Source organism: Pelmatolapia mariae, linkage group LG1, assembly GCF_036321145.2.
Source record: "Pelmatolapia mariae isolate MD_Pm_ZW linkage group LG1, Pm_UMD_F_2, whole genome shotgun sequence".
NCBI lineage: Eukaryota > Metazoa > Chordata > Actinopteri > Cichliformes > Cichlidae > Pelmatolapia > Pelmatolapia mariae.
This window is the reverse complement of record NC_086227.1, coordinates 37,914,475-37,925,002: the sequence shown is the minus strand read 5'-3', so window position 1 is coordinate 37,925,002 and position 10,528 is coordinate 37,914,475. Positions and strand designations below refer to the sequence as shown.

The window sequence follows — 10,528 nt, the reverse complement described above, 5'->3', positions numbered from 1 at the left end:
ATATTGATTGATTTAAAACCCAAAAACCAAGTAAACTCTTACAGATGCACAATCTTTTATTTCTCCAACACACAGAAGGAAATAAATTCATTGGAGCGCCATTTTATTATGAGTATAATCCACATTTGGTTCTATACTTTGTATTTGTGGCAGTGAAAGAACCAGACATTTATTACAGGGCTGAGATCATTGTTTACATTAGGATAACATATTTTTTGGTCTCTTGCTCTTATCGTTTGCTTATGCAGACATGACTGATATATAGAAGAATGCTATGAGGAACGTATATAATAAGCTTGTTTATGTTACCTTCGGTTGAACAGTTGGTTAGTGAGCAATGCTTAATTTCTGATAAAGCTTTTAAGACGACTAAAACATAAATGGGCAGATGCACTGGTAAAACATGCCCATCCAGGAAGAATGACTGTAGAGCAGGGGTCTCAAACTCGTGGCCCGGGGGCCACTTGTAGCCCATGTAACCCCTACTTGCGGCCCGTATTTTGACCTGAAGAAATATAATTTGGCCGTTGAAGTGACTTTTTTTGTGAGGGAGGATTTGTTTGTTGTTGAGTGCAATGTTAAAATAAGTTCAGAGAGTACAAACATGTTGAGGGATTGGCTGTGTTAGTCCAGTGAGAGTCAAAAACTAATGTGTACACTTATGTCTGCATATTTATTTTGTTAAATACGAACAAAATTACAGCAGAAACGTGTCTGGTAGTTCAATGAAACGCTTCAGTTAAGAGCGACTAAAAAAAAATTGTGTTCACGTTTGCAGTTTTGTCAGGTTAGACAGTATTTGAAATTTAAACAAAACACTACATTTTCAGAAATATTTGTGGGTGTTTCCTCATTTGTTTGTTTGTTTGTTTTGTACTACTTGAAGACGAAAGTGGCCGTGGCCTACTGCTCGCTTAAGTTTGAGACCCCTCCTGTAGAGAAACTCCTCCTCAAAACAGTAGCTGTTAGCAGAGGTAATCCCAGCTCTGTGAGTATGTGCATAGCCCTGAATCTGTTCACTCTTGGTTGTGTAGGGTGACATACTGTAAGTCTCTTAGGCCCAGTTCCTGAGAAGGACATCTGTGTGTCACTGGATCGAGTAAACCACTGGTGAGGAAGGAACATGCCAGTCAGTTCAACAGTGGGGCTGAGTCATGGGCTGTAACATATAAAGTATAAAAGATGGGTGTATTGTCCAGCTCCTAACTGTGAAGGCCGCATGGAAGTGTCTTAAACCTGTGTTTGTTTTAAAGGCCATCAGAGGCTGATACCTGGGGTTGTAAAAAGACTTCCAGTATCAGTCTATGAGAGAACAGCTCCTGGCTAAACACTTTCCTGATGGTTTCACAGTTTCAGATCATACTGAATAAAACATGAAGTTCATTGTGTAAGTTTTGGTTATTCTCAGAGTTATAAACGCTGTGAAAGAAAGACAGAGATGTACAATAATTAATTATTAAATGCAGAGTGGTGTATAAATACATAGTGACTGAAAAAGATGAGTGAAGAAGAAATACTCAATGCATCATGGGAATCCACCAGCTACTTAGACCTATTGCAGTATAATTAAGGGAGGATTCAGGGTCACCTGATCCAGCCCTAACTATATGCTTTAGCAAAAAGGAAAGTTTGAATCTTAAAAGTAGAGATAGTGTCTGTCTCCCAAAATGGAAGCTGGTTCCATGGAAGAGCGGTCTAAAGGCAGAAGGCTCAGCCTCCCACTCTACTTTTAAATACTCTAGGAACCACAAGTAAGCCTGCAGTCTGAGAGCGAAGAGCTCTAATGGGGTGACATGGTATGATGAGGTCTTTAAGATAAGATGAGGATTTAACAAGGAGCCGGTGAACAATGGAGCCAATACGGGAGAAATATGCTCATTCTTTCTAATCCAGAAATATACATCATGATCAGATGTATTGGATAACACTAATTTTAGGCATGTACATCTGAAAATGGTTGAGATCCATAGTTATGTAGAAATTGATGTCGCTATTATGACATCTACTAGTGGTTTGCTGGCTCCCACTTAAACCAGTCATAAAAGAGCGATGGAGCTAGAGAAACTCACAAGTAACATGGTTGCAATAAAATATCATCTGTTTATTCTACATAGGATCATATTTTCCAAAAATGAAGGTCATGTTGCGTTAAATAAGATGAAAAATTAGCAACTGAAATGTTTTTCCAACCAGAGGAGTCGCCCCCTGCTGTACATTAGAAAGAATGCAGGTTTTGCAGCAGCTTCACTTTTCACTTGGAGAGACCTTGGAGGATGTGCCCGTTATTTATATACAGTCTGTGTGGACAGCACACACTGTTACATGTTTCAGCTGCCCTTGAATCTTTGACCTCTCAGCAGATCAATAACACTTTGTTGAACAGCTTCATCTGAGCGTCATTGGTCACTGAATATGGTGTGACTCACAGCGGTAACCTGTTCATCTCCACAGCCCACAGAGGAACTGACAGACTGACAGCAGACATTTATATCACCATACGCTGGTTCCCACCTTCTTCACAGCAGTCTTTTTTCCCTCAGTGGATTTAGAAATGTCGTTCTCTGGTGGGTATTTGTCACACTCGTCTACTGATGAATAATTTCTTCTGTCATTAAAAAAAACTATTAAATCCACAGTCTGTATTTCTGAAAACCCAGAAGTTTTGGCTTCTGCACTGTCATTAGAAGAATTGCAGCTTTGAATCCAAATCTAACACATGAGTACCAAATACACAGATCAGCATCTTTACAGTGTCTGTTTTTAATTCTCACAGTTTGGTAATTCATTGGCATGCTGCTCAGATCGTAAACTCAGTGACACGAAGATGTCTGTGAGACTGAAATGTCTCACTCTGTGGTTGGAATAAAAATTAATTCAGATCCTCCAATAATGTAAAGAAACATAATGAAATGACCAGTGTAGTAAGATATTAAAAACAGCAGTAATATATGTTAAAACATACAAAATATGCTTTACTGTGAATTCCTTTGTTTTAAAATAGAGACAAACCTTACGAGTCAAACCTATCAAAGGAATTTAAAGAATAACCTTCATATTATATTAGATTAGATTAGATTAGATTAGATTAGATTAGATTAGATTAGATTAGATTAGATTAGATGTGTGGGTCATCACATGACCTTAGGTGTGAAAAAGGACGTGGGTCGTTACTATCACTTGGATTAAAGGTGAAACTTCTAAGCCTGGCCTCGCCCCAATATGTGACCTGTTGAGTTTACCTGAGCTAAGGTGTGAGTGGGGGTTGAAGTTCCTGGGAACAGATTTCCGGACTGGCTGATAGCTGGTGTCTTAAGTCACCCACTCTGTTCAACGGTGATCGTTCACAATAGGTATAGATGGCCTCCTTTACTCGTCTTTCAAACCTCCTGCCTTCTCGGTCCAAAATGTAAACACTGGCATCCTTAAAAGAGTGACCTTTGACCTTCTGATGCAGATGTACAGCTGAGTCTTGTCCTGTTGAGGTGATTCTTCTATTTTGTGCCTTTTGTTTTTCCTGTGTAGAGACCCGAGGACTCTTTGCTGCATTGTAGAGTACACACTGTGCTGTTTAGTTGCTGTCTGAGGGCGTCGCTGGGTCGGAGTCCTCTGGGATTCGACAAAATTCAACTTTCTCTGAAAAGCTTTTTTTGACAGTGTTGTTCTGTTTGTCATTCGGTTTCTCCCTGGTTGGTATCTGACCTTGTTTCCTGAGAATCCTCACTGATTTGATGAAGGCCCAGTTGGGAATTTACTTAAAACACATTCAAAACCTGTTCCTTCCTCCGTAAACGGAGTGTCAGCTTCAGTGTTGACCAGAACCTAAAGAAGTCCAGCTGCCCTCTTTTTTTTAACCTCTCAAGTCTGCCATGACCTGGATTACTGAGAACTACACAGACAGTGCATTGCAGAAGTAATAACCATTTAATTAGCATACAATTACCATTTTTTCTATATGAGGGTTTCTAGTTTGCAACCCTATTTTTTGGTTAAGATATAAAAATTCCTAAAATTGTTACCAACTAAACATTATATCTGTTGGATTTTTGGATTACTTCTGGATTACTTCTATTAGTAGTATTAGTATTAGTAGAATCAGAACAGGTTATAGCCCTGATTCTTGGTTATTACACAGAAATTACCACAAATGTTTGCAGAATCGAACATATCATAATCACATTGTTACCATCAAAGAAAAGGGATGTTATTAACCATTTGTAACTACCCATCTGTGTTTTGTGCTGAAGAAACTTCCAGTGAAGTTGAACTAGGGTCATGTCATTCTGTAATTTGCACCAGAAGATGAATCCGCCTTTAAGGCAAGTCATTAAAATCACATTTTTATTTACAACCTAGCAAACGGCAAGGCTTCCTGAGGAAATATGGGAAAGGGCTAAAAAAATATCAAAACAACAGCAGTGCACTTTGGAAACTATTTTGGCACTGGTAAAACGCTGCCCCTGGGTAATGAAAGCTTCAGTTAAAATTGCAGATGATATTTACAAAAATAGCAGTAGTCATAGCAATTGCAAAAAGTAACACAGTACATTGTGTTGTTGTCAAAAGTGCTGTGAGTGGTATTCCTCTGCAGTTTTGTTCCCAGCACAGAACAAAACTCAGCAGGGTCTTATGGGTAGACTTCTACTGCAGACAGGTGTTTCCAGATTTGCTGTCAGAGTTCTCCTGAAGAATAACAAAGAAACGGTGAAGTTTGCAGCAGACAACGAGACTCCTCGAGATGACTTCTAGGCCCAGAGCTATTATCAGCCCAGAAACCAGTGAGCTCTAGAGTCTGTGCAGCCACAGTCTGTGTGCAACAGCACAGACAAATAACAGAATCAAAAATCTGTGTCTTCATAGGGCATTTTAACTTTAAAGGACTGAGAGACACAACGATAACCATCTGCAAGCAGCAGTGAGGCAGAATGGAGCTTCCTCCACAGTTCAGGCTGCACTTCTGTGACTGTATTTTGGTGATTTGGGCAGAATTAGAGGTCTCCATTCTTAGAAAACTCTTATCCATCACACCACTGCAGCCAGGAAGACATCGGATTATTCTAAATTTGTTCTACAGCTAAACAACAGCAGCAGCATAAAGAATCCTAAAAAAAATATCACATTTTACTTTGTTGTTTCAGCTAAAAAACCACCAAACAAACAAACAAACAAGGTTTTTTAAACTGAAAGAATAAAGTTATATCACTTTTGAGCTACTGATAGAAAAATATAAAAAGATACTAACAGTGGTGTGTCATTAAATGCATAATATATGGAGCTGTGCATTAATGTAAATAACTGTAAATCAGAGTTTTGCCAGAGGCAGGAATCAAAGTTAGCCCTTTGGTGTGCAGAATTTATAGCCTATGGGTGTCTCACTCACCAAATGCAGTAAAAACTGATATAAAAATACGTTTAGCCAATAAAAACATTTGTCAAAGCGAAATCATGAACGTAAACACATATTGCAAATCTGGCTATATTGAAATGAAGGGGCCTGATTTGTTTCCTGTATCCTGTGATTTGCATTTAATTTTACTGTGCTGAATTCTTCTACCAGGACTTTGGTGGAACGCACTCTCTACCACTGCATGTGAAAAGCAATGTACAAATAAACTGTACCACTATTATGGAATGTCTTGGTGTTGTTGTAAAAGATAATCATAAGAAAAAGAAGGAGGAAAAGACAACTGTGAGTTGAACGAGGTGCGTATCGATAAGCACGATTTTAATACATACATGTACATGTACAATACAAGGTTAAGGACAATATCTGCAATGATTAAACAGTCATCATTCTGGGTCTCTCAGACTGTAAGTGGTAGAAGCATGGCCCATGTATGACTGTGTATTATAACTACCTAACAATAAGTCATAAATGCACCAGGTTGTTGCTGTTGGTTTGGGTTAGAGAGTGGTTGTTGTGCCCTCTCAACATCTCTTCCATCAACTAGTGGGTGAACATTTTGAGTGACAGGCACACTCCGGGTGCATGTTCATGTTTTCTGCATATTCTGCTCAGAGTTGATTTGCATAATTCAGAGTTCAGTTACACTGGGTCTTAGTGCACCCCCTCACTTCATGCTCTGTCTGAAACAAGCAGCTCTGTGCACTCTCCCTTTGAACTAACTTTCTTCTGATTGGCTGCCTCTGCCAAGATGAAGGCTTGGATAACAGGAGTGTGGAGCCTCTGTGTTCATAGCAAGAGCTGCGTGCCTGAGATGACCAAAATGTAACCCCTCTCCACACACAGCCTCGAGCAGAAACTCTTAAGCTGTCACAAACTTTGGAAATGTTTTATTTAAGCATCCTCCATGGTTACAGTGCGTATGACGCAAAGTAAGGATAAGCATAAAAGAGCACACTTTTAGGCTTTCAGATCTTACCTTTCCAGTGAAGTTACACATATGTAATTTGGCCCCGGTGTACCAAATAGGTGACAATTTTTAAAAATGTGGCAGATATTCATCTAAACTTAGACCCAACCAGATTGACAGAGGAAGTGAGGAGGTTATGCTCAATTCAGAGCTATTTGGACTTAGGAACAACACTTCAATTAAGTGGCTGATGTTGAGTTAATCTGCTGGGTAAGAAAGAAGAGTTTTCTTCTTTTCCAAACCTATGCAGTGGGCTGGATATGAGTCTTTGCCGACGGTTCTGGCCCCAAGGGCCTTACGTTTGTTACATCTGACATCAATTAAAACAAAAATGTGGCTTTAATATTAAATATCACAGTAAATAAAATAAATAATGTGATGCTAGTTTCCCATCCCACAGTTCAGACAGGCAGCATTTATTTTATGCACACCCCTGGCAGCTAGATTGAGTAAAGGCAGCTAGGGGCCTGTTAGGGTGGTAATAATATAAAGTTTGTCAGCTTTTAGGGGCCCCCCACTGGCCTGGGCCTCAAGCAACGCCTCTGGTTATCGTCTTAATTTAAGGAGTTAAAAATATAATGCTCTTTATTGTGGAAATTACCGCACTGGTTGGTTAGGTTGTAAGAAAAGTTAAAAGCGCTGCTTTTTACGAGGGGCACTTGAAGGCAACAGCAAGACAGCCTGTCAATCGTCGGTCGGCGTCGGTCACCTGACTCATACTCCGAGTCACGTGACTGTTATTCCATCCTCGCCATTTTGCAATGTGGGAGAGAGAGAGAGGGGCCACTTTTTATGGCTAACGAATAAAAGAAAGCGGTTTTATGTGCTGAGGACAAAGAGCGCCAAACGTCTCCGTGTCCGTGAGTATATTTTTATTTCCACTCACCTTCGCGCTCCAACGTTACCCATTAACCACAAGCAGCACGGACGCGTCCTTGTACATTCATGTGTTTCTCTGCTAGCAGTGTGTGAGACTCGTGTGTGTGTTTGACTAGCAGGCTGTGAGGCTAACAGCGGAGCTAACAGCGTGTGCCAGGATCCTTTTCACTTTTCCCATTTTTTTAAACGTGAAAGTGTTTTTGTAGCGTGAAGGCAGCAGCAGTGTGTTGGCTCACATCAGCGGGTAAAAGCTGCTTTTTGTGTGAGAGCTCACACTGAGAGGCTGTGTGCAACTTCGTCCTACAGGGGAGTGAAAGTGGATGGAATATTTTTAGATCCTGACATAACAGGTGCTCATCTGAGACGGGTTAAAGCACATGATGGAGTCCAGAGAGAAGCTGACTGATCGCAGGCGCATAAAAAAGGAGTACAGACTGACTGTAGCTCGGATGCGGCTTATTTTGAATCCCTCCTCATCACAGAATTCAAAATTCAGCTGGATGGATGAGTACACTACAACATCCCGCCGTGGTTTTCCTTCCCCAAATGTCTATTCCACATGTTTTGATGTTTTCACACAGAAGCAGAAGTAGGAGAAAGAGGAAGTTTTGTGGTCAGAAAGTGAGAAGGAGGGCAGTGTTATGACATGTGGAGATGGAAGGAATTCAGCCACAGGAGTTGTGCCCGTTTCCTCTTCAGCTTCCCATGTAAACAAATGCACATGGTGCACAAGGTCTGTATTGACTGTGCAGGGACAGGACTTATCAGGAATGAGTTAAGCTGTCACACTTATCCCATTAGTCGATTGACTGATTTCCTCTCACTAACTTCTTGGTAAATACTCAGGTGATAAATGTCATTAGTACAGATTTATTTTAAAAGACAGAGAAAGATCAAAATGATTTGCAGTCTGTGTGGCAGTGATTCTCAAAGTGTGCCACACGAGGGTTTTTTTAATAGTTAACTCCTTTTTTAAATTACAAGATCATCCAATTTATAGCTAGCTAGGAATGCATCATACAACTTAATCCTTCTAAAAAGCATAAAATTCGCATTTATATGATGAATCAACAGGATATGTAGGATCCAACAGCACGAAAAATACTTTTGTTCAATAAAATAAATACTATACAAAAGTATTGATATCAAAGGAGGTCAGTTAAATTGAATGTTTCAAAAAAAGTGATTCAATAAATAAAAATGTAGATGTGATCCAATATGGAGCTTAAGCCTGAAATGTGAATGTCAGAATCAGCTTTATTGAGTAAGTATGTGTGCACATATTAGGAAGCGAGAGTGTAGATAGACAGTGCTGACAGACAGTGCTGACAACAACACAGCATGTTTATGGTGCAGAGTGTGAAGATGTTGGAGTAAATTATGAAATAAGGGATGGATAACTAGTTACTATATGTACAGTATATAAATGAGGATTGACACTCTGAGTGTCTCGGGTGTTGATCAGGTGACCCACGTGCCAAAAGGCTGCTCCCTGCAGTTGTGCTTTCCAGTAAAGGCAAAAGTCCCCCAGAAATTGTGATATGAGGCGGTTTGATACAGATTTTATGTTTCTGTCTTCTTCGCAGTGAAGCCAGTAAGTGTCGCAGAGTGTGGTCACAGTCCATTAATTATCTGTAGCCATTCACCACAGCCACAGTCAGCTGATGGAGGAATCCAGACAGTGTGTTGATTCAAACTGATTTCATACAGCAGAAGCGATGACGGAGAGCTTTAGCGAGTAACATGGAAGCTTCGCAACAGTGAGCAGTTCAACATTCAAGCCACAGAAACATTGTTTTGTAGATATGTTTTAGATTTTCATCATCATCCACCTAAAAAGTCCTGAAGTTATGGTCCACTGCTGTCCACAACGTTTGACTACACCAACACCTCACTACGTAATGTTCATCAAGCTCCCGAACATTATTAAGACAGAAAAGAAGAATGACATCATCTTCAGTAGCTCGGAGATCGTTTTAACTGTTTACTCTTTGCAAACTCTGCCATCAAAGACACGCAGCACCGCAAACCTGTTTCTTCTTTCCAAACACACAGCTTCAGGTTACTTTATTTGTACTTGTGGGTAGATTTGGTCTGAGGAACGCAAGTCATCCTTCATCATATGTACACTCTGCAGAGGAAACGCTAAGAACGGGTAAGCATCGCAAAACATAATGAAGGAAAATATAATGGTCAAGCTATGATTTGATCCTCTGAGTGATTGGTGCTGGAATGAAGCTGTTTTTCTGCACTTTGGGACTTTGTCCAGAAGAAGAAAGTGAAACTCGCTTTGCAACAGCTGCAAGTCGAGTAAAATCGAACCAGTCAACCGTCGTGACTGCCTGGTGTACGTTCAGCTGTGGCCTGTTAGTAAAAATTTGAGTGAGCGAGTTTCTGTTCGTTACAGAAAAACTTTGCAACAATGAAAGAAAGGAAAAGGACAAAAAAGGCTTCATGAAAGCGCAGTAAAATAAAATAAGATCATCATGTGGAAAGAACAGAAAAACATGACAGATGCTGGTTGTCTTTGGTGGGTTTTTTGCCCCAGTGATCGTGTCTCCTTGTCTTGGATATCTTAAACTGAACGTATGACTCTGTGTTTTAACTGTGTTGCATGATAACTGTATTCATGTACAACTTTTGAAATTTCATGTTACTAAGTGCTTTACATGAGTATCAGAATAAACCAAAAATAACTGTTGTGAGAAATGCAAAGGAAATTACAAAAAGGGGGGAAAAAAAAGGAAAGGCCTTCTTGTAAAAGTATGTTTTAAGACACCACTTGAAGATCTGGATTTCCCCGGGCAGGCTGTTCCACATCCTCCAGGCCTCAACTTCAAACACTCTGCACTCTTTTCGGCACGGTCCCTGGAACAGACAGAAGACCTCTGCCCGAGGGTCTTATGGGTAGCAGGAGGTCAGAGATGGAGCTTTAAACGGTGGTTCTTTAAATTTTCCTATCTTGCATTGACCTGCACTGAGTCTGTGCCCCACAGTTAGAGAAACACTGCATTGCAGAGTGAAAGTGAAAAACTGCACTGAGGGCAGATGGTGGATGTGGACCCTTGACCAGCACCATGTCTTTCCCCAGTTCAAACTATAGCAGTTTCATATCTGGGGATTCCTACGTCTAATAACCAGCAGCGGCCTTGAATAGTAGCTGTCCTGCTAAATCTGTCTACCACTAAAAATAATGCACTTTGGATGTTCTTTCACATTGGTTTCACTTTTCAGATGTTGAAGCTATTTCCATCTTTTATGTCTAACATTTTTGGCCA

The 10,528-nt window shown here is 40.3% G+C and overlaps 1 protein-coding gene across 1 annotated transcript in view; it reads left to right on the top strand.

Annotated features, from left to right (window-relative positions):
- Positions 1–7,122: 7,122 nt before the first annotated feature.
- The window catches only part of znf507 (zinc finger protein 507), a 28,930-nt gene continuing 25,524 nt past the window's right edge, over positions 7,123–10,528 (top strand). Inside the window, exon 1 of the mRNA XM_063480354.1 lies at positions 7,123–7,231. The gene's annotated coding sequence lies outside the window, so the exon portion shown is untranslated. The remainder of the gene's footprint in view (positions 7,232–10,528) is intronic.